This window comes from Protopterus annectens, chromosome 1.part1 (genome assembly GCF_019279795.1).
Source record: "Protopterus annectens isolate FY-2018-M chromosome 1.part1, PAN1.0, whole genome shotgun sequence".
Taxonomy (NCBI): Eukaryota; Metazoa; Chordata; order Ceratodontiformes; family Protopteridae; genus Protopterus; species Protopterus annectens.
Window position 1 is genome coordinate 221,943,690 of NC_056726.1, and position 23,915 is coordinate 221,967,604.

Below are 23,915 nucleotides of genomic sequence, written 5' to 3' on the forward strand. Positions count from 1 at the left end.
GCCTCTGTCTAATAGTGACACGGGAGTAATCCCTGGGACAAATCTACGATCCCCCATCCACCTATCAAGATTCTTCTTGAAGAGATTCAGTGAGGTGCTCTGCCTCACATGAACTGGAATTCTATTCCAGAGCAAAGAGAGCCTGTGGGTTATGAACCTGTCCCTCCAGCAAGTTCTATTTATTACTGTGCTGAGGTTCAAGTCCCTCGAGCGTGTGGCTCTAAGGGATTTAGATTTACTGAGGTGGAGCATGTCCATTAATTCTGGATTTGACATAGCTTTGTATGTCAGGTATAGATCGCCTCGAAGTAGGCGGTATGCAACTGAGTAGAGCTGGAGTTTTTTTTAACCGAGGAGCATATGGCATCTGTTTGAGACCCTTGATCCTCTTGGTGAGATACTTTTGGGGTCTTTCTAATTGCTGCAGGTGTTGGGTAAGGTACATTCCGAAAGGGGCATCGTATTCTATGATGGGCCTGATGAGGGATGAATAAAGGGGCACGATTACCTCTCTTGATCTAGATGTGAAACCCTTCGTGATGAGGTGGGCTATGTAGATGGTCTTTCTAACCACTTTGGCAATGTGGTTTTCAAAGGAGAGATTGCTTTCAACTTGGGTCCCCAGGTCCCTAATAACTTTCTCTGTACTTAATGGGTTTCCGCCTATGTGGTAATTTGTGGGCACATTGTTTTTGCCAAAGGGTATGAATATACATTTTTTGGCATTTAGCTTTAAACCATGGCACTGGCACTAGTTATCTGTCTCTGTGAGAACTTTTTGAAGGATGTTTGTGTCAGCTGGAGAGTCGATTATGGCGCCCAGTTTGCAGTCGTCTGCGAACTTGGTGAGCCATAGTCCTCCCACGTTTGCCTGTACCTCGGAAAAGTATATACCAAACAAGAGTGGTCCCAGGATAGAACCCTGTGGGACACCACTTGTGACCGGTTTCGAGTCTGACATGGCTCCAGCAACTCTCACTCTGTGGGTTCTGTCTTTGAGCCAGTTTGCGACCCATCTTGTGACATAGGGGTTTATATTTAAGCTGGATAGCTTATCTATGATGCCCGAGTGGGGTATTGTGTCAAATGCCTTTGCAAGGCCCAGATAGGCTGTGTGGACTACCTTCCCTTCATCTATGGCTTTGGTGACTGTTTCGAAGAAGTCAACCAGGTTCAAAAGGCAGGATCTTCCCTTGACAAAGCCGAACTGGGTAGGATCTAGTGTCTGTCGGTCCCCAATGTCTTTGTTTAGGAGCTCCATGATGATCCTCTCCATAGCCTTGCAGACTAAGCTAGTCAGGCTTATGGGGTGATAGTTTCCAGGGTCCATAGAGGCTCCACCTTTGTGGAGTGGGACCACTGTTGCTGTACGCCATTCTGTGGGCACATATCCTGTAGTGAGGCTGAGATTGAATAGCTGTTTTATTTGAAGGATTAGTTCCTCTTGGAGTTCATGTAGGACGCAACCTGGGACGCCATCTGGTCCCATGGAAGCAGTGTTTTCTGCTTTGGAGAGGGCAGCCTAGATGTTTGGGAGGCAGCCCTCTGCTGGGATAGATACTTGCTCTTTTGGGGGGGGGGGGGGAGTTTGCACTGAACCTGTCTGCATGTGGAATGCTGGGAAATAATTTTACTACATCCACCGTGACCAAATATTTAGTTTCCTCATAAAACTCTTTTTTAACACTTCTTAGGAATTCCCAGGAATCCTTGCATAGAAATTTTAAGGATGTTGTAAACTTCTTTAATGTTAGGTCTATAAACTTCCCCAATGGTTCGGTAATCCCCTTAGCTCCTGCTACAATCGGTCTAAATTGTAGGGGTTGTAGTCACCGGGCTAGCATGGTTTAATGAAATGTTAGCTAGGCATTCAACCTTAGGAGGCAAGACCATAGCACTACTTGTTGAACTTATGGAAGTAATCCTTAACAACAATTTAATTTATTTTTGTGGAGAACTATTTCGGCAAAAAAGAGGGGTGGCAATGGGCAACCCCTGTGCCTCCACTTATGCCAACATTGTGTTAAGTTATTGGGAGTTAAATATATATATTTAACACACAGTGGGCTAAACACCTGGTACACTACCAACGTTACTTAGACGACATTTGCATATTTTGGAAGGGCAACATGGAAGAATTAGAACAATTTATTGGTCATATTAATGTTAGTACAGATTTTTGAAATTTACATGCAATATTAGCACGGACAATCTGCAATACCTTGATGTGAATTTATCTAAGAGTACTGATAAAGGATGTTTCAGGTCTTGTATATACAGAAAGAAGAGTTATTCTAACATGTTCCTGCATTATAATAGTAATCACCCTCCATTTCAAAAGAGGGGGATTATTAAAGGGCAACTAATTAGAGCGGCCAGGATGTGTAGTGATGAGAATATGTTTAAAGAAGAAATTGCATTCTTGAAAACATTGTTCATGGAGAGGGGCTATCCCACACAATTAATAGATTCAGTAACTTCAGAGGTTACAAGCCAGAGGTTAGATAAATATTTCCCTTTACTTGGAGAAGAACGCAGGTATGAACCAATCAGAGTAGAAAATAAATTAAAAGAACAGGGTTGCGTATTTGTTCATACAAATAGTAATGAAAGTTTAACAGTAGAAAGGGTAGTTGATAAATATTGGCCAATTGTTACAATGAATGAGGAGTTTAAACAAATGTTTGGTTGTAAACCACAATTTATTAGAAGAAGAAACAGGAATTTAAAGGAATTGCTTGAGACAAATCAGGAAATGGGAAAATGTAGTAGACATCGAACGGCCGGCACATTTAAATGCAACACCTGCAAACAGTGCCCTTACATTATTAATGACAAAGGTTTTTATTTAAATTCAAGAAAGATTTATATAAAATCACCTGGTTATTTTAATTGCAAAGCCAAGGGGGTGGTTTACCTTGGCTTGTGCCAGTATTGCCGAAGTTTTTATGTAGGCAAAATGGAGAGGACACTGGCAAAAAGAATATATGAACATCTTTATGAAATCAGTAAGGGGAAAGAGACAAATGGACATATCGGATGTACTTCGAGTGGTTTTTAACGCTTTTGTGGTGTTTTAAATAAACTATTTTCCAGCACTTGGTCCGTTACCTTGGAATCCGAACTTTTGTGATTTAGACATACAATATTATTTTTTTACCTTAAATCATCCATAATCCTATATTGTTTACTCATATTATTACAAATTAACTATATCAGTGAAGCTGTATTTCATGAACAGACAGGGATGTATAGCAAATGGGGCCAGATGAAAACACAGAAACCCTCATATTAGTTATAAAGGGAAAACATGTTTTCTTTAATCAATGTGATATCTAAAGGATTTTACAGTATCACATTTGTTTAGAGCAGTAATATTTATATTCAACCACCCAATAAAACTTGGTGACTTAATAAGACACTACTGAAAGGATACTGCAAATAAAATATGTTATATTGCCATTAAAGAAAGCTGTTGAAGCTTTGGTTGGTGGGGCAGGAGAAGCAAGCTTTTTTTAGTTCTAAATAAGTGCTGCAATACAGGCAGAAAATAAAGTCAGTGCCATGCAACATAGCTTAGATGGATTTTAGATGTCCATATTTACCTGGTACTGATATTAGAAAGTAACAAGGCATTTGTTTCCTGTAAGGTGGGAGATTCTAAAAATGTCTTTATTTTAATGATCACTTACTTGGAACTTGAGAGTGTCTCGTAGGTCTGGCACATACTGAAGGCATTATGTCTGTTTTTTTCTAGTAAAAAAAAGATGTGTGAATAACATTTTTATTTTTATTTTGATAATATCTTTATCTTTGGTTTGGGTCAGAATTAAGTGCTCTGCAGTATTAAAAAGTTAAAAAGCATAGTTATTATGTCAGTGATGATAAGAATTCAGCAAATGGTTAATGGAGTTTATGTATAGTGATTGAAAGACCAATGAGAATAAATGTCCCATGTGTCAGCTTCATTAATTTGATAAAAACACTTTGACTGTGTTATAACAGTTAAGCAAATGATTTCATCCCTTTTTGAACACTCTGGGATTTCATCAGAACATAAATGAACCTAACAATTTCTCTTCCTTATATACCCTCCATCATACCAATAATCTAATTAACAATGTAATAGCCCTATTAAAGACATTCTAAAAACACAATACATCTTCTATAACCTTACAAAGGTACAAAAGTTTTCTTCTTTTTCTTTTCGCTGTTCCCATTAGGGGTCGCCACAGCAGATCATCTGTTTCCACTTCTTCCTGTCCTCTGCATATTGCTCTGTCACACCAACCACCTGCATGTCCTCTCTCACCACATCCATAAACCTTACCTTAGACCTTCCTCTTTTCCTCTTACCTGGCAGCTTCATCCTTAGCATCCTTCTCCCAATATACCCAGCATCCCTCCTCAGCACATGTCCAAACCAATGCAATCTCACCTCTCTGGCTTTATCTCCAAACCATCCAACCTGGGCTGACCCTCTAATATGCTTATTCCTAATCCTGTCTACCCTCATCACACCCAGTGCAAATCTTAACATCTTTAACTCTGCCACATCCAGTTCTGACTCCTGCCTTTTTGTCAATGCCACCATCTCCAACCCGTATAACATAGCTGGTCTCACTACCCCCTTGTAGATCTTCCCTTTCACTCTTATTGGTACTTGTCTGTTACAAATCACTCCTGCCACTCTTCTCCACCCACTCCACCCTGCCTGTACTCTCTTCTTCACCTCACTTCCACACTCGTCATTACACTGAACTCTTGATCCCAAGTATTTAAACTCATCCACCTTCACCAAATCTACTCCCCTGCATCCTCACCATTCCTCTATCCTTTCTCTCATTCACACACATATATTCTGTCTTAGTCCTGTTGACCTTCATTCCTGTCCTCCCTAGAGCATATCTCTACCTCTTCAGGGTCTTCTCAACCTGTTCCCTACTCTCACTACATATCACAATGTCATCTGCAAACATTCTAGTCCACGAGGACTCCTATCTGATCTCGTCTGTCAACCTGTCCATCACCACTGCAAATAAGAAAGGGCTCAGAGCTGATCCTTGATGTAATCCCACCTCCACCTTAAAAGCATCTGTCACTCCAACTCCAGATCTCACCACTGGTACATATCCTGTACCACTCTTACATACTTCTCTGCCACTCATGACTTCCTCATACAATACCACAACTCCTCTCTAGGCACCCTGTCATATGCTTTCTCTAAGTCCACAAAGACACAATGCAACTCCTTCTGACCTTCTTTGTACTTCTCCATCAACACTCTCAGAGCAAACATTGCATCTGTAGTGCTCTTTCCTGGCATGAAACCATACTGCTGATCACTAATCAACATCTCCCTTCTTAACTTAGCTTCTACTACTCTTTCCCATAATTTCCTGCTGTGACTGATCAATTTTATCCTTCTGTAGTTACTACAGCTCTGCACATCACCCTTATTCTTAAAAATCAGTACCAAAACACTTTTTATCCACTCCTCAGGCATCCTCTCACTTTCCAAGATTTCATTAAACAATCTGGTTAGAAATTCCACTGCCATTTATCCTAAACACCTTCAAGCTTCCACAAGTATGTCATCTTTTCCAACAGCCTTTCCATCCTTCATCGTCTTCATTGCTATCCTTACTTCCTCCTTGCTAATCCATTACACTTCCTGATTCACTATACCCACATCATCCAACCTTCTCTCTCTTTCATTCTCTTCATTCATCAGCCCCTCAAAGTACTCTTTCCATCTGTTCAACACACTCTCCTCACTTGTGAGTACATTTCCCTCTTTATCCTTTATCACCCTTACCTGCTGCACATCTTTTTTAGCTCGGTCCCTCTGTCTAGCCAATCAGTACAGGTCCTTTTCTCCCTCTTTAGTGTCCATCCTTTCATACAACTTTCCATATGCCTTATCCTTAGCCTTTGCCACCGCTCTTTGCCATGCACCTCATCTCCTTATACTCCTGTCTACTTTCTTCATCTCTCTGACAATCCCACTTCTTCTTCACCAACCTCTTTCTCTGTATACTCTCCTGTACTTCCTCATTCCACCACCAGGTCTCCTTGTCCTCCTTCCTCTGTCCAGATGTCACACCAAGCACCTTTCTAGCAGTCTCCCTTACTAGCTCTGCTGTAGTTGCCCAGCTGTTCGATAACTCTTCACTGCTACCCAGTGCCCATCTTAACTCTTCTCTGAACTCCTCCTCACAATCACCCTTTTTCAATTTCCACCATTTGATCCTTGGTGCTGCCCTCACTCTCCTCCTCCTCTTCTTGATCACCAACGTCATTCTACAGACCACCATTCTATGCTGCCTAACTGCACTTTCCCCCATCACCACTTTACAGTCTCCAATCTCCTTCAAACTGGCCCTCCTACATAGGATATAATCCACCTATGTGCATCTCCCTCCACTCTTGTATGTCACCCTATGCTCCTCCCTCTTGTTAAAATACATATTCACCACAGCCATGTACATCCTTTTTGCAAAATCCACTACCATCTGACCTTCTGCATTCCTTTCCTTAACACCATACCTACCCATCACTTCCTCATCCCCTCTGTTCCCTTCACCAACATGCCCACTGAAATCTCCTCCAATCACCACTCATCCAACATGCTCCAAAATGTTTCTTTCTCATCCATTGCACACCCATCTTGCGGAACATATGCACTAACAACATTCAACCTTACACCATCAATTTCCAGCTTCATAAACATCACTCTATCTGACACTCTTTTCACCTCCAAAACTCTCTTGGCATACTGTTCCTTCAGGATAACCCCTACCCCATTTCTCCTCCCATCCACACCATGATAGAACAATTTGAACCCACCTCCAATACACCTGGCCTTACTTCCATTTCACCTGGTCTATTGCACCCACAATATATCGACCGTCCTTATGTCCATCATATCAGCTGGCTCTCTCCCTATACCAGTCATTCTGCCAACATTCAAAGTTCCTACCCTCAATACCACACTCTTAACCTTTCTCCTCTCTTCCTGCATTTGGGCATGCCTTCCCCCTCTTCTTCTCCTTCTCCTCCTTCTGCCAACAAGTAGCCCAATTTTCGCCAGCACCCTGTTGGCTAACAGTACTGGTGGTGGTCATTGTTAACCCAGGCCTCGACTGATCCAGTATGTAAATCTGTATTGTTTTCCGCATAGCTCATTTGGCAAATGTTTTATGCCGGAAGCCCTTCCTAATGCAACCCTCCCCATTTATCCGGGCTTGGGACCTGCATAAAGAAATGCACTGGCTTTTGCATCCCCAGTGGCTGGGTTTTACAAAGGTACAAAAGTACAGATGGAAAATCCAAACATATAGTATTAAATACATAAAATCAGTAGATGGCCATATTAAAAGAATAATTTGTTACCCAAAACATTAAAATTATTAAAAGTATTACAATTTTATAACAGAGCCCCACATCATTATAAGGCTAGAACTCTTTTTTTCAGCACTGGAAGAACATTCTTTAATAAACCAAATAAGACAGGACAGTTCATTGAGAATAATGAAACCTGATTAGGGTGGGGGATCATCCTATTTAATAAAGTAGACTATGTAAATGAGCTAACTATGGGATTTTCAGATACGGAAAAGTACCAAATAGCTTCTAGGAATGAATTATTCCTGGAACATAAAAAAATTCAACTTTTTTTGGAAGATTCTCTCTTGCAAAGGGCCATTTCAGAAGAACTTTATGAATTCCTTAAAACTGACCATCCTGTGATACATGTAGCCTTTGGTATTCCAAAGATACATAACAATGTACAGCATCCACCTTTTAGGATAGTTATTTCAGCTCAAAATAGTTCAACTTATGCATTGTGTACCTTCATTGATAGGATCCTGAAAGAGTCTCTAAAACCAGTAGATTATATACTTAAGGACTCTTGGGATTTTCTTTGTAAATTCAATGATAGATGGTGCACAGAATATTGTATGTTTACCACTGTGGATGTGGTTGATTTATTTACTTCAATCTCACACAGTGAAGGTTTGGACCTTTTTATGAGGCCATACGGGAATTAACAAACTTAAGTGGTAATATGATTAATTTTGTAATGGCAATTATGGATTATATTTTGTCAAACATTTTTTCACTTTTGAAGGTGAATATTATAAACAGGTGTAGGACATTGCAATGGGTGCAACATGTACCCCAATCTCGTACTGTATGTGTGGGAGAAAAAACATTTTCAACAGTGCATATAGTCAGTCATGGTCTACATATTTCCATTACCTGGATGATATTTTCATCCTATGGAAGGATAATTAGGTGGACATCACAGAATTTATAGACTATGCTAACCAGATTTGAGGTTATTTTAAATTCGCATTTCATTGTTCTGAAGAATCTATTAATTATCTAGATGTAACTATTTCTAAGGATAGGGTTAATAATATATTTTCCTCAATCATCTTCAGGAAAGATACTTTTTCTAATAGCTATTTAGATTTCCATAGCTGCCATCCCTCACATTATAAGAAAAATATTTTTAAAGGCCAGCTTTTGAGGGCAAGTAGAATGTGTTCTAATAAAGAAGTGTTGGAGAGAGAAGTACAAATTATCACCAACATATTTAAACTAAGAGGTTACCCTGACAAATTTTTAATAATGATAGTTAAAGAAGTTTTGGATGGTTGAGGGAATAAGTTTAAACCATTATTGGGGAGTGGTACCCCGTTTTCACCTGCACCTAAGATTCAAGAACTGAATAGTTCAAGATTTAGATCAGGGATGGTGATACCCTATGGAAAAGGGGAAAAGTAGTAAGAACAATACTTAAAAAGAACTGGAATATTTTTAAAAGTAGCCAGGAGATTTTTAATATTTTGGGTGAGATCCCTACCTTTGTGTATAAAATGGGTGGAAATATTAAATACTTAGCAGAACACACAGTATTCAAACCATTGGTCCTGAAAGGCACCGCCAAGTGTCAATGTCACTGGATTTTAGATAGTGACGCAATCTATGTTAAAGGAAACAAGCAAGGTATTAATCTGCAAAAGGGCAATTGTAATACAAAAGGAGTGGTGTGTATTTGTGTTTGTCAGACATGTCAGAATTACTATGTAGGTAAAACTGAGAGGCGACTTAGAATTAGGATTTACGAACACATGTACGCCATAGTCAAGTGTAATTCTACTAATGCCCTTTTTAGACACACACAGATATGTCAAAGTGTTGAAAAAAACAAAATTTAAGTTTGGTATTTTAGCAGTATTACCACAAAAGATTAGGGGTGGCTGGTGGGAACTGGAATTAGAGATTAAAGAGATTTATTGGATCATAAAATTAAATGCTAGTGTAGTACCAGGTCTAAATGACAATGTCCCCCTGCTTCATGTGCTGAAAAAAGAACTCTAGCCTTATAATGATGGGGTCTATATTATAACATCAAATTTTATAAAGTTCGAATGTTATAATATCGAACCAGTTTTGTCGAATGCTGAAAACAGCAAAGGTGCAGGACACCGAATTCTTTCCTAGGGAAAGAATTTGGTAGGCCGTTGCTGTGGCTTTGCTGTTTTCAGCATTCGATATGTTGGAACGTTACAGGTCGGGTTTAGGTAAGTGTGCGATTGTGTCTAGGTTAGGGTTAGGGGGCAGGTTAGGTGAGTTAGGGTTAGGGAGTGGGTCAGGTAAGTATGCGGTTGTGTGGACGTTAGGGCACGGGTCAGGTAAGTGTGCGGTTGTGTGTAGGTTAGGGGGCGGGTTAGGTGAGTTAGGGTTAGGGCGCGGGTGAGGTGAGTGTGCGATAGTGATGGACCTTAGGGTTAGGGTTGGGTTAAGGTAAGTGGATAGCTAGTAGTGTATGTAAAGTTTAGTTTAGGTTTAGGTGTAGGATTTTAAGTATATGTGTGTGGATTGCTGTTTTTTGTGTGTGTTTGTGTTGTGTGTATGTTTCTCGGAATAGTGATTTTTTTTCCCTGGGAAAAAAATCGCTATCCTGACTGTTCAATGTTTGAGGATTTCGGTGTTTAGGGTACGATATTATAACATTCGATCTTTGTAGATTTCGATGTTATAATATAGACCCATAATGATGTGGGACACTGTTATAAAATTGTAATAATTTTAATAATTTTAATGTTTTGTGTAACAAATTATTAATTTAATATGGTCATCTACTGATTTTTTGTATTTAATACTATATGTTTGGATTTTCCATCTGTACTTTTGTACCTTTGCAAGGTTATAGAAGATGTGTTGAGTTTTTAGAATGTCTTTAATAGGGCTATTACATTGTTGATTAGATTATTGGTATGATGGAGGGTATATATGGAAGAGAAATGGTTAGGTTCATTTATGTTCTGATGAAGTCCTAGAGTGTTCAAAAATGGATGAAAGTGTTTCCTTAACTGTTGTAACAAGATCAAATAGTGTTTTTTTATCAAATCACTAACTGGTGAGGAGCTTATGGTGAAGTCAAAGCTTGGCGGCACTGTTTGTCTATTTTCCTGGTAATTTGCTGTGCCTTTTTTCAAATGGGTGTGTTCTTTTCAGCTTCAATGATCATATGTATTACATGAAAGAGTGCAAGCTATCGATAAAAATAACATTGTCAGGAAGTAAACACGCCTCTGTGAATGCACTGCTAGGGAGATACTAACATACTTAATAAAATTAGAGTTAGTTACTGACACACATCTTTTATCTGAATTAGACCTGTATTTTTTTTAATCTCTTAGTCAATATTATTTAGTATTTCTAGATCTGGTACTATATAAAATAAGACAATGGTCCTCTTCCTGAGTAGAGCTATGGCTTTTTAAGAGAAGTGATGGCTGCGATCTGCAAAGTAAGGTGAAGCTGTAAGAAGCAACTATATGGGTGGGGCTAAATAGCATGTGATGCATTCAACTCTGACCATGATCACAGTACTTAAAACTAATTAGGCACGTGATAAGCTTCATTTTGCAGTAGTAGCCTTCAGTCTACATCCACAAGCTTAAACACTGTGCCCTTGATCTTTACCTGAGGACAATCAGGTCATGGCTTCCCAGGTACATAGCCTAAGTGGAGCCTTTCAGATCTAAAGTCCTTATATGGTACTGTTCTTCCAACAGGACCAGACTAATTACAATGAAAATGTGTTTGGAAATTGCACAAAAGTAGGTGCTTTGTCTGTTTATGGGTGTGGAAAGAAAAGACACACACACACACAAACCATAAAATGCAACAGTGGAGGCAGGGTGTTTACGGAAAGGAGAAAGAAATGAAAATACTTTATATAGCACATCACTGTTTAGCAATATTCATAGCAAAGTGTATGACAGCAAGCGCAACTTCTAACAGTAAGTTAAAAATGCACCATTGTTGAGGGATTTTAGGCTGAGTCAGCCTTTTCAGTCACCAGATTTACAGTGCAGTCACACCCCATTTCAAACTGTGCTTTGCATTTGCTAAACAGACTTGTCTACAATAGCATTGGGGATAATGGTCACATATGACTGACAAAATACATGAGCATGTTTTAGCTATTAATAATCATGATAGTGATTATGTATGAGCTAAGCATGCCATGATATGTGATTATTTCCAAAACTGTGTTTTTAATAGATCATATTAATTGCTACATTTTTCAGAATATTTGAATAATATTCTTGAGTGTCTGGAGGTTAAATGGCAGATATTATTGTCCAAAAATAAAGTGCAGGGTTTAAACAACACTATCAACATTGTCTGTTCTAAAATCCCAAAAGTTACAAGGGTTTAACAGTGATGATGTTTGCATTTTTTACATCTTATATTCTTACTATATTTATTCACCACATACTTTTACTGTTTCATTTCTGATTCATTAATTATTATTATTATTATTATGTACGTTTTGCGGGAAGTGAGTGTAAGTGATGTATCATTGTTAAGTATTGTGTTATATATAAGGTTTTTATGTCTTCATTTTGTATGTATGTATTGTTCTGATGAAGTTCTGTGCAATTTATTGAAAGAACAAAAGCACTTAGTACATTTTGAGACTCCTTGTCCCTTTGCATATTGTTCATTTCCTTTTTTTGGTGCATTTCATATATTTTGGCAATTTAGTTGATTTTTTTTTCTGTAGTTGGTTGTGTTTTGTCACTCTACAAACAGTTACTGTGGGATGTCAGGATCAGACGTTTTTATTTCAGATGGAGATTTTAACTTGAGTGCATCTGTTCGTTTTATTCCATCTGAGGATTTAAATTTATCTCGGTCCTTGACTTTGATTATTACTTAAGTGCAGATATTCTTGGACAACTTAAAACAAGTGATTTGCTTCCTGCTGTCAAGAGTGGTAGGACTGGAAGAGTTAGCAGTGGTCAGAGTATGTCGGTCTCTGACACATCACTTCCAGCATCTTTTTTCTATTGGTGATCATATTAAGACCATCATCAATCCTTTTAACATGAACATTCTATGCTCGGCTTGTGATTACAACAGCGGGAGTGATGAAGTATTGACTTACACATGTAAGTCTAATATTTATAAACTGGAAAGAAATAAACTTTTAAGGCTTACATTTTTACAAAATGACAATTTATATTGACAATATTGTATTGAACTGAAGCAAATTCCATTAAGGCTGAGAGTGTTTAAATTTCCAATGGGGATCACAATCGATGAAAACATTTATAGTAATCTTGATGAGTTGTGTAATAACACTGGTTTGGCTTCTTTGTGATTGCGCAGAGTTCTGCACAATTATTAAAAGAATGAAGGTACCAATAGTACATTTTGAGTCTCCTTGTCTCCTTGCATATTGTTCATTGCCTTTCTGGGTTAATCTTATCAGTCACCAGATTTACAGTGCAGACATACTTCATTTTGAACTATGTTTTGCATTTGCTAAGCAGACTCATCAATAATACCATTTGGATAGTGGTCACATATGACTGACCAATGTGTGAAGAACTTAGTGCCCACAATATTTTTTTTCCATTTTATATACGACAATAATACAGAAAGGTATTGCAACCCTTGCAAGCTCAGTTACTACAGAGGCACAGAGAATACTATATATATTTGACTGTCAAAATCAAGTTGTACTTCTTACAGTAATTTAAAACCAGTGTTAAAGAACCTGATTCCATACTCCATACTGGGATCTTTACTTTGTGCCAGAAAATCTACCTTTACTTACATTCAAGCTTGCAGCTTCTGCAAAGTAAAAATTAATTTCTTCATAGTTTCTATTTTTCTTGCCCATCACTTCAGCCAAGAAGATTTCTGAACTGCAGACCCTATAATTTGATCCACCTTATCTGTTTGCTCTCTGCACAGTTTGGATGATGGAAAACTATGAGCTTTCTCTTGCAGATAGAGGTTTGCTATCATAACTACTTTCCATCTGTCTATCTCTTAGTCTGTCTATGACTAGCTTATCAGCCTTTGCATTTCTATTAGGTGGTTAGTTGAAGCTGTTGTTATACTAACTTTCTCCTCTTCATCCAACCAGATACAAGTGAGAAAATCCTATCACTGATTCTTTGCAATTGTATTTTCTTTTTTTGTCTCTCTGGCTCATCTTTTGCCATTACTTCTTCAGTCCATTCCTTACCTATATTGCCCCTTTCCCTCATTCTTGCCTACCTTACAGCTCCTGAACAGTGATAACCTTAGTACTGCCATATCACATATTTTGTTAGAACTGGCCAATCAGTCTATTATCCTCACCACGTCAGCTTTGCTACACATTTTGAGTATCTCTTGTGCAATCATTTTCATTTTCAGTTTTTTGACAATGGTGATTACAACTTTAATTGCCATGTTTCCCCTCTTCTGCTGCCACCCATCTCTCTCTCACTCTTATCTCTTTGTCGCTGTCTCTGTTTCTTCACTCATCCCTTCCACTTGTGCCCCCTCCTCACCACTTTAGTAATGTGTACTAATCCTACCCTAAAGATACCCCTGCTCCTTACCCTAACCCTGTACCTTACCTTATAAAAACCTTTTCTATAACAGTACCATTAATTAATACACAAAGACACATACCACAAGCATCATTACACTGACAAACACTAAATCTATGCCTTCACCTATCCCTAACTCTAACCCTCACCTCCAAACACTCTGCGAAAAACTCATCTAACACACACACACACACACACACATACACACACACACACACACACACACACACACACACACACACACACATAGATCTTCACCCACACACATACTCACACACTCACACACAGTAAAAATGCACAACACTAAACCTATCCTCCACCCTAGCCCTTATTCTAACCCTAACCAGCAAATGGTTGCACACACACACTCACACAGTAGTGGTGAACCTCTCAAAAATATGACATTTTTGGCATTATAAACACAAATAAACCACTTACCTTATCCAACAGAACTTCAGCTTTCTGACACCAAATACACTTGTATATACTTTTACTTGGTGATGCATCCAATCAATGAAATCACCACACGTGACGCCCCTGCACTGGCCCAGTAATCAAGGAGCCTCAATCCTCACCACTAGCACCAGTGAGGGACATCCACATTGGGAGGATGACAAGTACACACACAGTAAAGTACAATTTTCCTTAAGAGCACACAGAGATCACAGTCAGTCTGGGGCTGGTTTCTCCCTCTTTCTCCAGATCCCCAATAAGACTCCCCACTGGCACAGTTATAGGGTTAAGATCTCAGCTGAGTAGGCAAGCCCAAACTTCCAGCACCCTCTCTGTCCAACCAGTGCTTCAGGTCCCTGCCCAAGTAACTGACATACACACACACACACACACACACACACACACACACACACACGCGTGCGCACATGCACGCACGGACACACACACACACACACACACACACACACACACACACACACACACACACACACACTTGAGATTTAATTTATATATAAACACACAGACACTCCTGGGGAAACTGGCACAGTTTTACTGGCTATGCCCCCTTCTGACCAGAATATAAGGTAGTTATCACTGCCACCAACCACTACTTATCAGCTACTATAAAGGCCCTTACCAACGGGTGCCCAATATTACTGTGTAATGTTACTATTATCCAAATGGTAAGTGTGACCAACATCAAGGCTATTCAAGTGGCCTATACAGTGTCACCAAATACATATGCAAGTACTCTAAGAGCTTAAATATCTCAAAATAAACCGGCCACAATTAAAAGGTTTAAATATATTTAATAATAAATAATAAAAGAACAAGACAATATTCAATAAGTCAGCACAGTGACTGCAGAGTTCAGAATCACAGGAAATATTTTAAGCAACATTGCAGGACAGTCTCACATTAATACAGAAAACATCTAAACTAATCTTACTTTATTCCTATCTATCTCTAAGAGAGATTATTGTAATCTAGTACTTACTATTAGCAAGGCAGAAGTGCTGCTGAGAGGATATTTCTAGGTCCAAAGACAAATGCAAAACACTCAGTCTTTCTCTGAGAGATAGTTCTTAAATTAATATCAAAACATTACTGCTGGGTCAGCTGGATAACATCACTATTTTTCACCTGCCTCCAGTTCCCAGGCTAAACAGATACCAACAGAATTTAACATTTCTCTTTAAAAAATACTTATCTCTCAAAGGTTTGCCTAGAACTGGAAGTCGCACAAAAATTAGCACTTTTACATTTGAAGCTTAGTAATTATTTCTATGTCCAGACAATAAGAAAACCTCTAGCTTTAGACATTGTGTCTGCTTGCTCCACTGAAACTAATTTTTTATAGCACTTCGTAAAACACCTTTAACTAATTTTCCTAAAATTTTGCAAGTTAACACTGTATGTTCCAGCTTCTGCTATTAATATAGTTTATATAAATTTCTATTCTTTTCCAGTAGGATACACTGTGGTAACACGCACGTCTGCACCAGTAGTTTAATATCCACATAAAATATAGTTTTCTTACATTTGTAAGACAAGCCTATGGATCATATTAATATTCACAAATGACATATGATTATTTACAAAATTCCAGATAGCTGGGCTGGCAGTTTCACATTTCTATATAAACCATATTAATATTTTCAAGTGACATATAATTATTTACAAAATTCCAGCTAGCTGAGCTGGCAGCATTTCGGTTTGTCACATCACATACTGAACCTTTTCAGCAAAGTGTTACATCAACAGAATATCAATATATATATATATATATATATATATATATATATATATATATATATGCAGACAAATCCACACACACACACAACCCCCCCCCACACACATGCACACACACACACACACACACACACACACACACACACACACACACACACACACACACACACACACACACATATACACACATGTCAAAGACACAGGTTTTTCATGAAGATGTATTTGGCCTGCCAAAGGCCAGTTCCGCTTTCTGGATATATCTGGGGGTGTCCTGCAGTATGATCTTGCAACACACAGTAAAATCTTTCTAGTCTATGCAGTGTTACATAACATCATTATACAAAAGCAGTTGCAACATGCAGACATTCGGGAGAAGGTAACTTCAGACTCAGGAGATGCTAGATGAGAAGCCGTGGGAGGAGCCTGCTGTAGGGGAAAGTTATGTCAGGCAGAGTTGGGCACAGGATGCAGTAGCATTGGCTAAGGGGTGCAGTCTGGTTCATAACCAATGGACAGATTAAAGTATCATAAAGAACTCTTGACAATGATGGATGCAGACTTACAATCAAGCTGTGCCATACCATGTATAGACTAGCCAAACACCGTCAAGCATAGGCAACCCAAGTAACAGAATACTGAGCTCAGGGCATAGTTGCTACCATATGCACAGCTGAGGAGGGGCACAGTGGCAGGTGTCAGCAGCGGCATTGCTTGTGTGTGTGTGTGTGTGTGTGTGTGTGTGTGTGTGTGTGTGTGTGTGTGTGTGTGTGTGTGTGTGTTTGATCTGTATTGTTGTGTATGTAAGACATCTAATAGAGTTGGAAGGCTGAGGTAAAGTGACCAGGGAGAGGATGCTGTGTCCAGTCATGTCAGAGTGAATATGTGTAAGGATACAGCCCCTACAGATGTTGAAGCATGCCAGGATCTGGGATACATTTCTGGGGTACCCACCTGTTCCTAGGAAAGCCACAAGCATCTTTCACACAATGCTGCGAGGACAGAGTGCTATGTAACCATGAATAGTGGTACATACTTCATCTAGACTCAGCACAAACACTGCATCTGATGTATGTGCACATCACAATGTACCTTCCTCTGCCATGAATGGCAGAGTGGAGGTGGTGGCACTATCTGTCCCTGACTGTGAACTCATCCTTCCATGCTGGCCTGCCCCATTAGAAACAGAGATGGTACAACCACGGGAAGTGCATCAGCTGTGATCTATGCACCCTCAGGAGTACCTATGTCTGGCAAATTCCCTATGCCACATGTCTATGATGTCACACATGTGGCTCGTGCACTCAGGTCATCATGCAGACCATACACTACCCCAACCTGCTCAGCAATGTCTGTGTTGGTGTCTACCTGACCCTTCATTATGGCCCTGCACAAACACTGGCTAGCAGTATGCGTGCACCTAGCTTGGGAGATGGATGGTACCCATAGCATACTGCGCTACTGGCACACTGTCCACTGATGTCCTCATCAGGCTGTATGGAGATTGTATCATCCAGTGAGGACTGGGCAGCAGGTGATGACATTTGGTTGCATTCCCCTATCCATGTGTGTATTCTGGGTTTGTGGGGTGGGTTGTGTAGACACAAAAGCTATACCCAGGGAATGGGGTGGTGGATATGGCCACCACAGACTCTAGCACTGACACCAGGAGGTTTGACTGCATGGGTGTTTGGTTGCCATCATCATCATCAGAATGAGACAGCTCAAAACACATTGACCTATACATGTTTGGCTTACAGATATAAATTAACTTTAACACATAGAAAATCACAAATTAATTGGAAGTTAGCCTGCAACCCCAAGTAACCCCATTTACCTTGCCATCACAGTACACTCTCAGAAAAATGAATACTGTTCAGCACAATATCAGCATTGTTTTGTCCTGAAACAGTGACACAAAAAGGTGATAACAATACCATTTCCCACACATTTATCTTTCAGAGACAACTACTGAAGGCAGAAATACTTCTTAGCAATACCGCACAGAATTCAATTGGTTTCTGATTAAAAATCTTCCATAGTGCACTGAGGCCAAAGCTAGGTACAAGGGCTTATATCATGCAATTTCAAAGCTTCTAGCATGGCATTCATGCTTCTTCTTCTTCATTTGGCTTTTTCCTAGTTAGGGGTCACCACAGCGGATCACTTGTCCGCTCATATTGGCAGTGGAGTTTTCATGCTAATGAGGAAAAATCTAATGAATCTACCTAAATCACCTGTTTCCTCATTGTAGCAAATACCAGTGCTGGGCTAAGAGTACCTGCAGAGTAAGGTCAGTATGTGTCGGCAGATCAATGACCCCAGCATGAACATAACAAAATGTAATTTACTTTTGCAGCCCATAGAGGTGATAAAGGGCAAAACCTCTATGACAAACATCTTGAAACTTGAACACATTTTCCCAGGCAGTGTTCACACCCTAACAACATCATGTCACAACAATGTGCCATAATAATGTGACACATCATGTGCTGACAGTATCAATGTCAATGACCATGACAGAACTTAATATAGTTGCTTGGATTGTGTCCTGGTGAATGGCCATGACTTCCAAAAGCACTGATGTTAACAGGTCTCCCAGATATCAGAGCAAACAAAGTAAAAGTTTTCTATGGATGCTGCAGAGGGACAATTGGGAATGTCTTATTGGGTACCTTAACAGACTTTCATTAAAATAATTTAGTTTGTGTTAATAGATCTTTATTAATAATAGAGTTGTTACCTCACTTGCAATCCGATCAAAAATGAAAAGAGTCTGAGGATATTATAATCCATTATTGTCAGGACATGCAACAAATTTTTGACAACACCGCAAAGCTGTCCCAAGTCTGTTATACATTTAAGCATGAGGTGTACCTTCAGGTAAACATTTAAATAACATATAATGCAAAATTAAGTGACATTATCTGTCTTTCAATGTACAAAGCACATCTTAATGGATGAATAAATGAGGTAGAAAAATGACCTTCAGTCAACACTGGTGCAACAGCTGAAAAAATGTAGATGATCATGAGAGACAGGCATGGCAGTAAAAACATTCCTGTATATTTGGTCTACCACAAGGTTGGAAAAATGCAACATGACTCAGTTTCTGCATATCTGTCTCCCTCAGATTCTCCAGCTACATATAGTGGATATAAAAAGTATACACACCCCTGTTAAAATGCCAGGTTTTTGCAATATAAAAAAAAAAAAATGAGACCACAATAAATAATTTCAAAACTTTTCCCACCTTTAATGTGACCTATAACCAGTACAATTCAATTGAAAAACAAACAAATCTGTTAGGGAAAAATATAAAAAGCAAAAAACATACAATAAGCTGGTTGCATAAGTCTGCACACCCTTAAACTAATACTTTGTTGAAGCACCTTTTGATTTAATTACAGCATTCAGTCTTCTTGGGTAGGAGTCTATCAGCATGGCACATCTTGACTTGGCAATATTTGCCCAATTTTCCTTGCAAAAGCACTCCGAATCTGTCAAATTGCGAGGACATCTCTTGTGCACAGCCCTCTTCAGGTCACCCCAAGGATTTATTATTGGATTTAGGTCTGGGTTCTGGCTGGGCCATTCCAAAACTTTAATTTTCTTCTGGTGAAACCATTCTTTTTTTGATTTGGATGTATGCTTGGGGTCATTGTCATGTTGAAAGGTGAAATTCCTCTTCACCTTCAGCTTTCTAGCAGACACCTGAATGTTTTGGGCCAAAAGTGACTGGTATTTGTAACTGTTCATAATTCCCCTCCACCTTGACTAAAGCCCCAGTTCCAGCTGAAGAAAAGCAACCCCAAAGCATGATACTGCCACCACCGTGCTTCACCGTGGGGATGGTGTTCTTTTGTGCCAAACATACTTTTTGGAATTGTGGCCAAAAACTTCAACCTTGGTCTCATCTGACCATAACACATTTTCCCATAGGCTTTTAGGATACTTGATGTATTGCTTTGCAAATTTTAGCCGGGCCTGGATGTTTTTCTGTGTAAGAAAAGGCTTCTGTCTTGCAACCCTACCCTATAGTCCAGACATATGGAGAATACGGGAGATTGTTGTCATGTAGTACACAACCAGCACTTGCCAGAAATTCCTGCAGCTCCTTCATTGTTGCTGTAGGTCTCTTGGCAGCCTCCCTGAGCAGTTTTCATCTTGTCTTTTCATCAATTTTGGAGGGATGTCCAGTTCTTTGCAACGTCACTGTTGTCCCATATTTTCTCCACTTTTTGATGACTGTCTTCACTGTGCTCCATGGTATATCCAATGCTGTGGGAATGTTTTTGTACCCTTCTCCTGACTGATACCTTTCAGCAATGAGATCCCTTTGATGCTTTGTAAGCTCTCTGCGAACCGTGGCTTTTGCTGTAGCAGGCAACTGAGTAAATGTCAGGAAAACCCTACTAGGAAAGCTGAACTTTATTTGATGTTAATCATAGTCTCTTTAATTGATGGCAGATGTGTACCCAAGAAGACTAAATGCTGTAATTAAATCAAAAGGTGCTTCAGCAAAGTATTAGTTTAAGGGTGTGCACACTTATGTAACCAGCTTATTGTACATTTTTTAATTTTTATATTTTTCCCTAACAGATTTGTTTGTTTTTCAATTAAATTGTACAGGTTATAGGTCACATTAAAGGTGGGAAAAGTTTTGAAATGATTTATTGTGGTCTCGTGTTTTATATCACAAAAACCTGGGATTTTAACAGGGGTGTGTACACTTTTATATCCACTGTAGTTTCCAGCCCAGCAGTGGAATCACACACAGATCCTAAATTAAAAATGCTCAGCAAGGTGCCATTGTAAAGGAGATAAAAGAACTGGAGGAGGAATCTTTAGAAAAGTCAAAGAGCAAATTCCTTAAAAATAAATGGGATTTGTGGGAGCAATGTATGGAGAATAATGTTTAGGAGGAAGCATAAGATTTAGGGGAAGGCAGGAACTGATCAATTTATGTAACGATGCCATGAATGGTGGTAGTTAAAAAAACACATATGTATGATGCAGGAGAATACTGAAAAATGTTACTTCTGTTTGTTTTCTTATCTAGTAACACATGTGCCCCTATGTCATTGTTTAAAGTATGAAGATTTAATAAAGGTGTTAATGCATTGTCAGATATCATGCTCAATTAACATCAGGTTCCAGTTCTATAAAGAAAACAATAGATGACTCTGAAGCTTCTTGCACATGTGTGGGCACTTAATTAACTATTTTGAACTGGAATAATGATTTTTCTACAATTGGACTCCAGACATGAAGACTCCTGTGGCCAGTCATACAGCTATAGAAGGGAAATGGTCTTTGGTTATCTCCTTTATGCCTTGTTGAGCTGAAAATTTTCTCTCCGTCTAGTTCCAAAACATATCCATAATCAAAAGATACTCTGCATGTGCTATAGGTGGAACATGTCCCCTCAGAACACTTTCTAAACTAGCTCCTGCCCTTAAACAATAATAACAGCAACAGCAGAAGTCTGAATTCTTGTCCTAGCTACAAAATCAGACCTGTTAAAAGCCTGACCTCATCACCATACATATACAACAACCTTATTAGTTTACATTTAGATGTAGATAAACCAATCACATTTATTCTTCTCCTCCCACTTTATACTTCCTTCCCACATTCTTTCTTGCTCGACAAATTTTACTTGCACTCTTTCGCTATTCCATTTCAGAGATTGTTTAAATTTCATTTTGTACTAATTCCTGTGTAGTGTTAATATAGAATGCAATATGTTTTACTCTGGTGCTTTATTCCCCTTATTTATTTTATTTAATTTCACTATATCACATTTTTCTTAGTGTACCTCTTTATTTATTAGTATTTATTAACCAGGTATGTACAGCTGAGAAGTTCCATTTTCACTTGAGTTACATGGAAACAATTCTCAGAGATACGGTGCATAACTCTAACAGTTATACACCAGCAGTAAATGACAAAATAGGCACGAGATTAATAATTTCCAATTTTAAAAAGGACGGAAGAAAATACGAAAATAATAAAGTAAATCCTTACAGCATAGTAGTAATAATGATCATCAAACTCTAACAACATTACAGACCCTTCTACCTGGTCAGGGATTTGGAATATTAAGCTATGCAGTAAGTAGATTAGTGGTAACTACACTAGAGAAATCATACCTGAAATATGATATAGTTATTGCCATGTAGCTGGCAAATTGTTCTGCGTAAATATATTAGCATAACAGTGCAGCATAGCATATAACTTAGCATAGTGAATGAATAAAGTGGTTTGAAATAGTGACATGAAGTAAAGCAGTGATGTTGGAAAACTTTGAAGAATGGCTATGAATATTAGTTAGTGACTATATAACTGATTAAGATATGCCACAAATACATAGCCAGTTCTTACTGTGGTGCTATTTTAAGAATATTATATAGATATATATATATATATATATATATATATATATATATATATATATATATATATTCTACCTGGAGATATAGAGACAGGAATCTAGCGAGAATATAGCTCTTATCTGTATTTAAAACATGGACTTGTTAATTTTGCTTTAAATATATGCAATGATTATTTTTTTATAGGGGCATGTGGGTGATGAGGGAGTCATGGGTAAAATATAGAATGGAGTTTTCTTAACTGTCCTTATATAAATAAGATAGTTTTACAGAATGGCTGGCTGTTAAACAATATGCCCTGTTTACACTTTTCTACAAAGATAGTGTGAAGGGCCTCCTTTTTGAAACAATCCATTATGTTGGCAAATCAGTCAAGCCGTACTTAAGATGACACCTGTTCCTGTCAAACTTTTGTTGCTTCATCCTTAGTCAAAATCTAAACAGACAGCCCGCTGACAGCTGTCATTGTGAAAGCATATGCTCCGTGTGCTTCTCTGATATTAGCTGTCACAATTTTAGCCACACACAGGGAGATGTCACTTGATCCTCATACAAGAAGGAGGCCCTGTATAATTATTCTTAACGGTCTGATTTCTTTTTGTGCTGATGTCAAAGACCAGTGAATGTACTACATAATAGCTTGTTAATTGAAACAGAGAGGGATAGCAGGGCTTGTTATAAATGCCTATGGGTTAAACCTATAGAATAATGTTACTTTTTAATTATTTCAGCAGTCCTTCCACTGCATACATATAATGACTGCAGTAATTAATCCCAGCTATGTCATGTACTCACTCCGCAATGGAATTAACTCCCAAAGACAAAACAAACAGCATGTATAGTATATACTACTGTGTCAGCCTACTTATTCCTCTATTGTACCCCTCTGCTTCTCTTGTTCTGTTACCTAACTCTGTGAAAATGGAATAGCCACACACACAAGCTGCACTTTACATTTACTTCTGCCAGTAAATTGCTTGGCTTTTATTCTGTCATCCAGCGGTCTCTTGACTGAAGGAAAGTCATTTATTTATTGAGTTTTTTTCTCCTTTTTCTTTGACTTTGTTTTATCCCAATGCAGATATTCCATATCAGCAGCTTGATTCTTACTTATCTTTAAACCAGTGTGATAGAGCAGAATGACGAAATGTTTTTTTTAAGCCAAATAGTGGAAATACATTATTCTTTTTCTTGCTCATGTACATCGCTTTTGAGATTCGGTGTTAACCATATGAAGTAGGATAGTGCTTGTTTTATCTTGTGGAATAAGCATATACATAGTAATGACTTTGCACAGCTTTAATGTACCTTGTGTTATCACCAGGACTTTATGACACACCTTACCATAATCTTTCTGTGTACTCTGTTAAAGGTATGTCTTCCTTAGAGCACACTG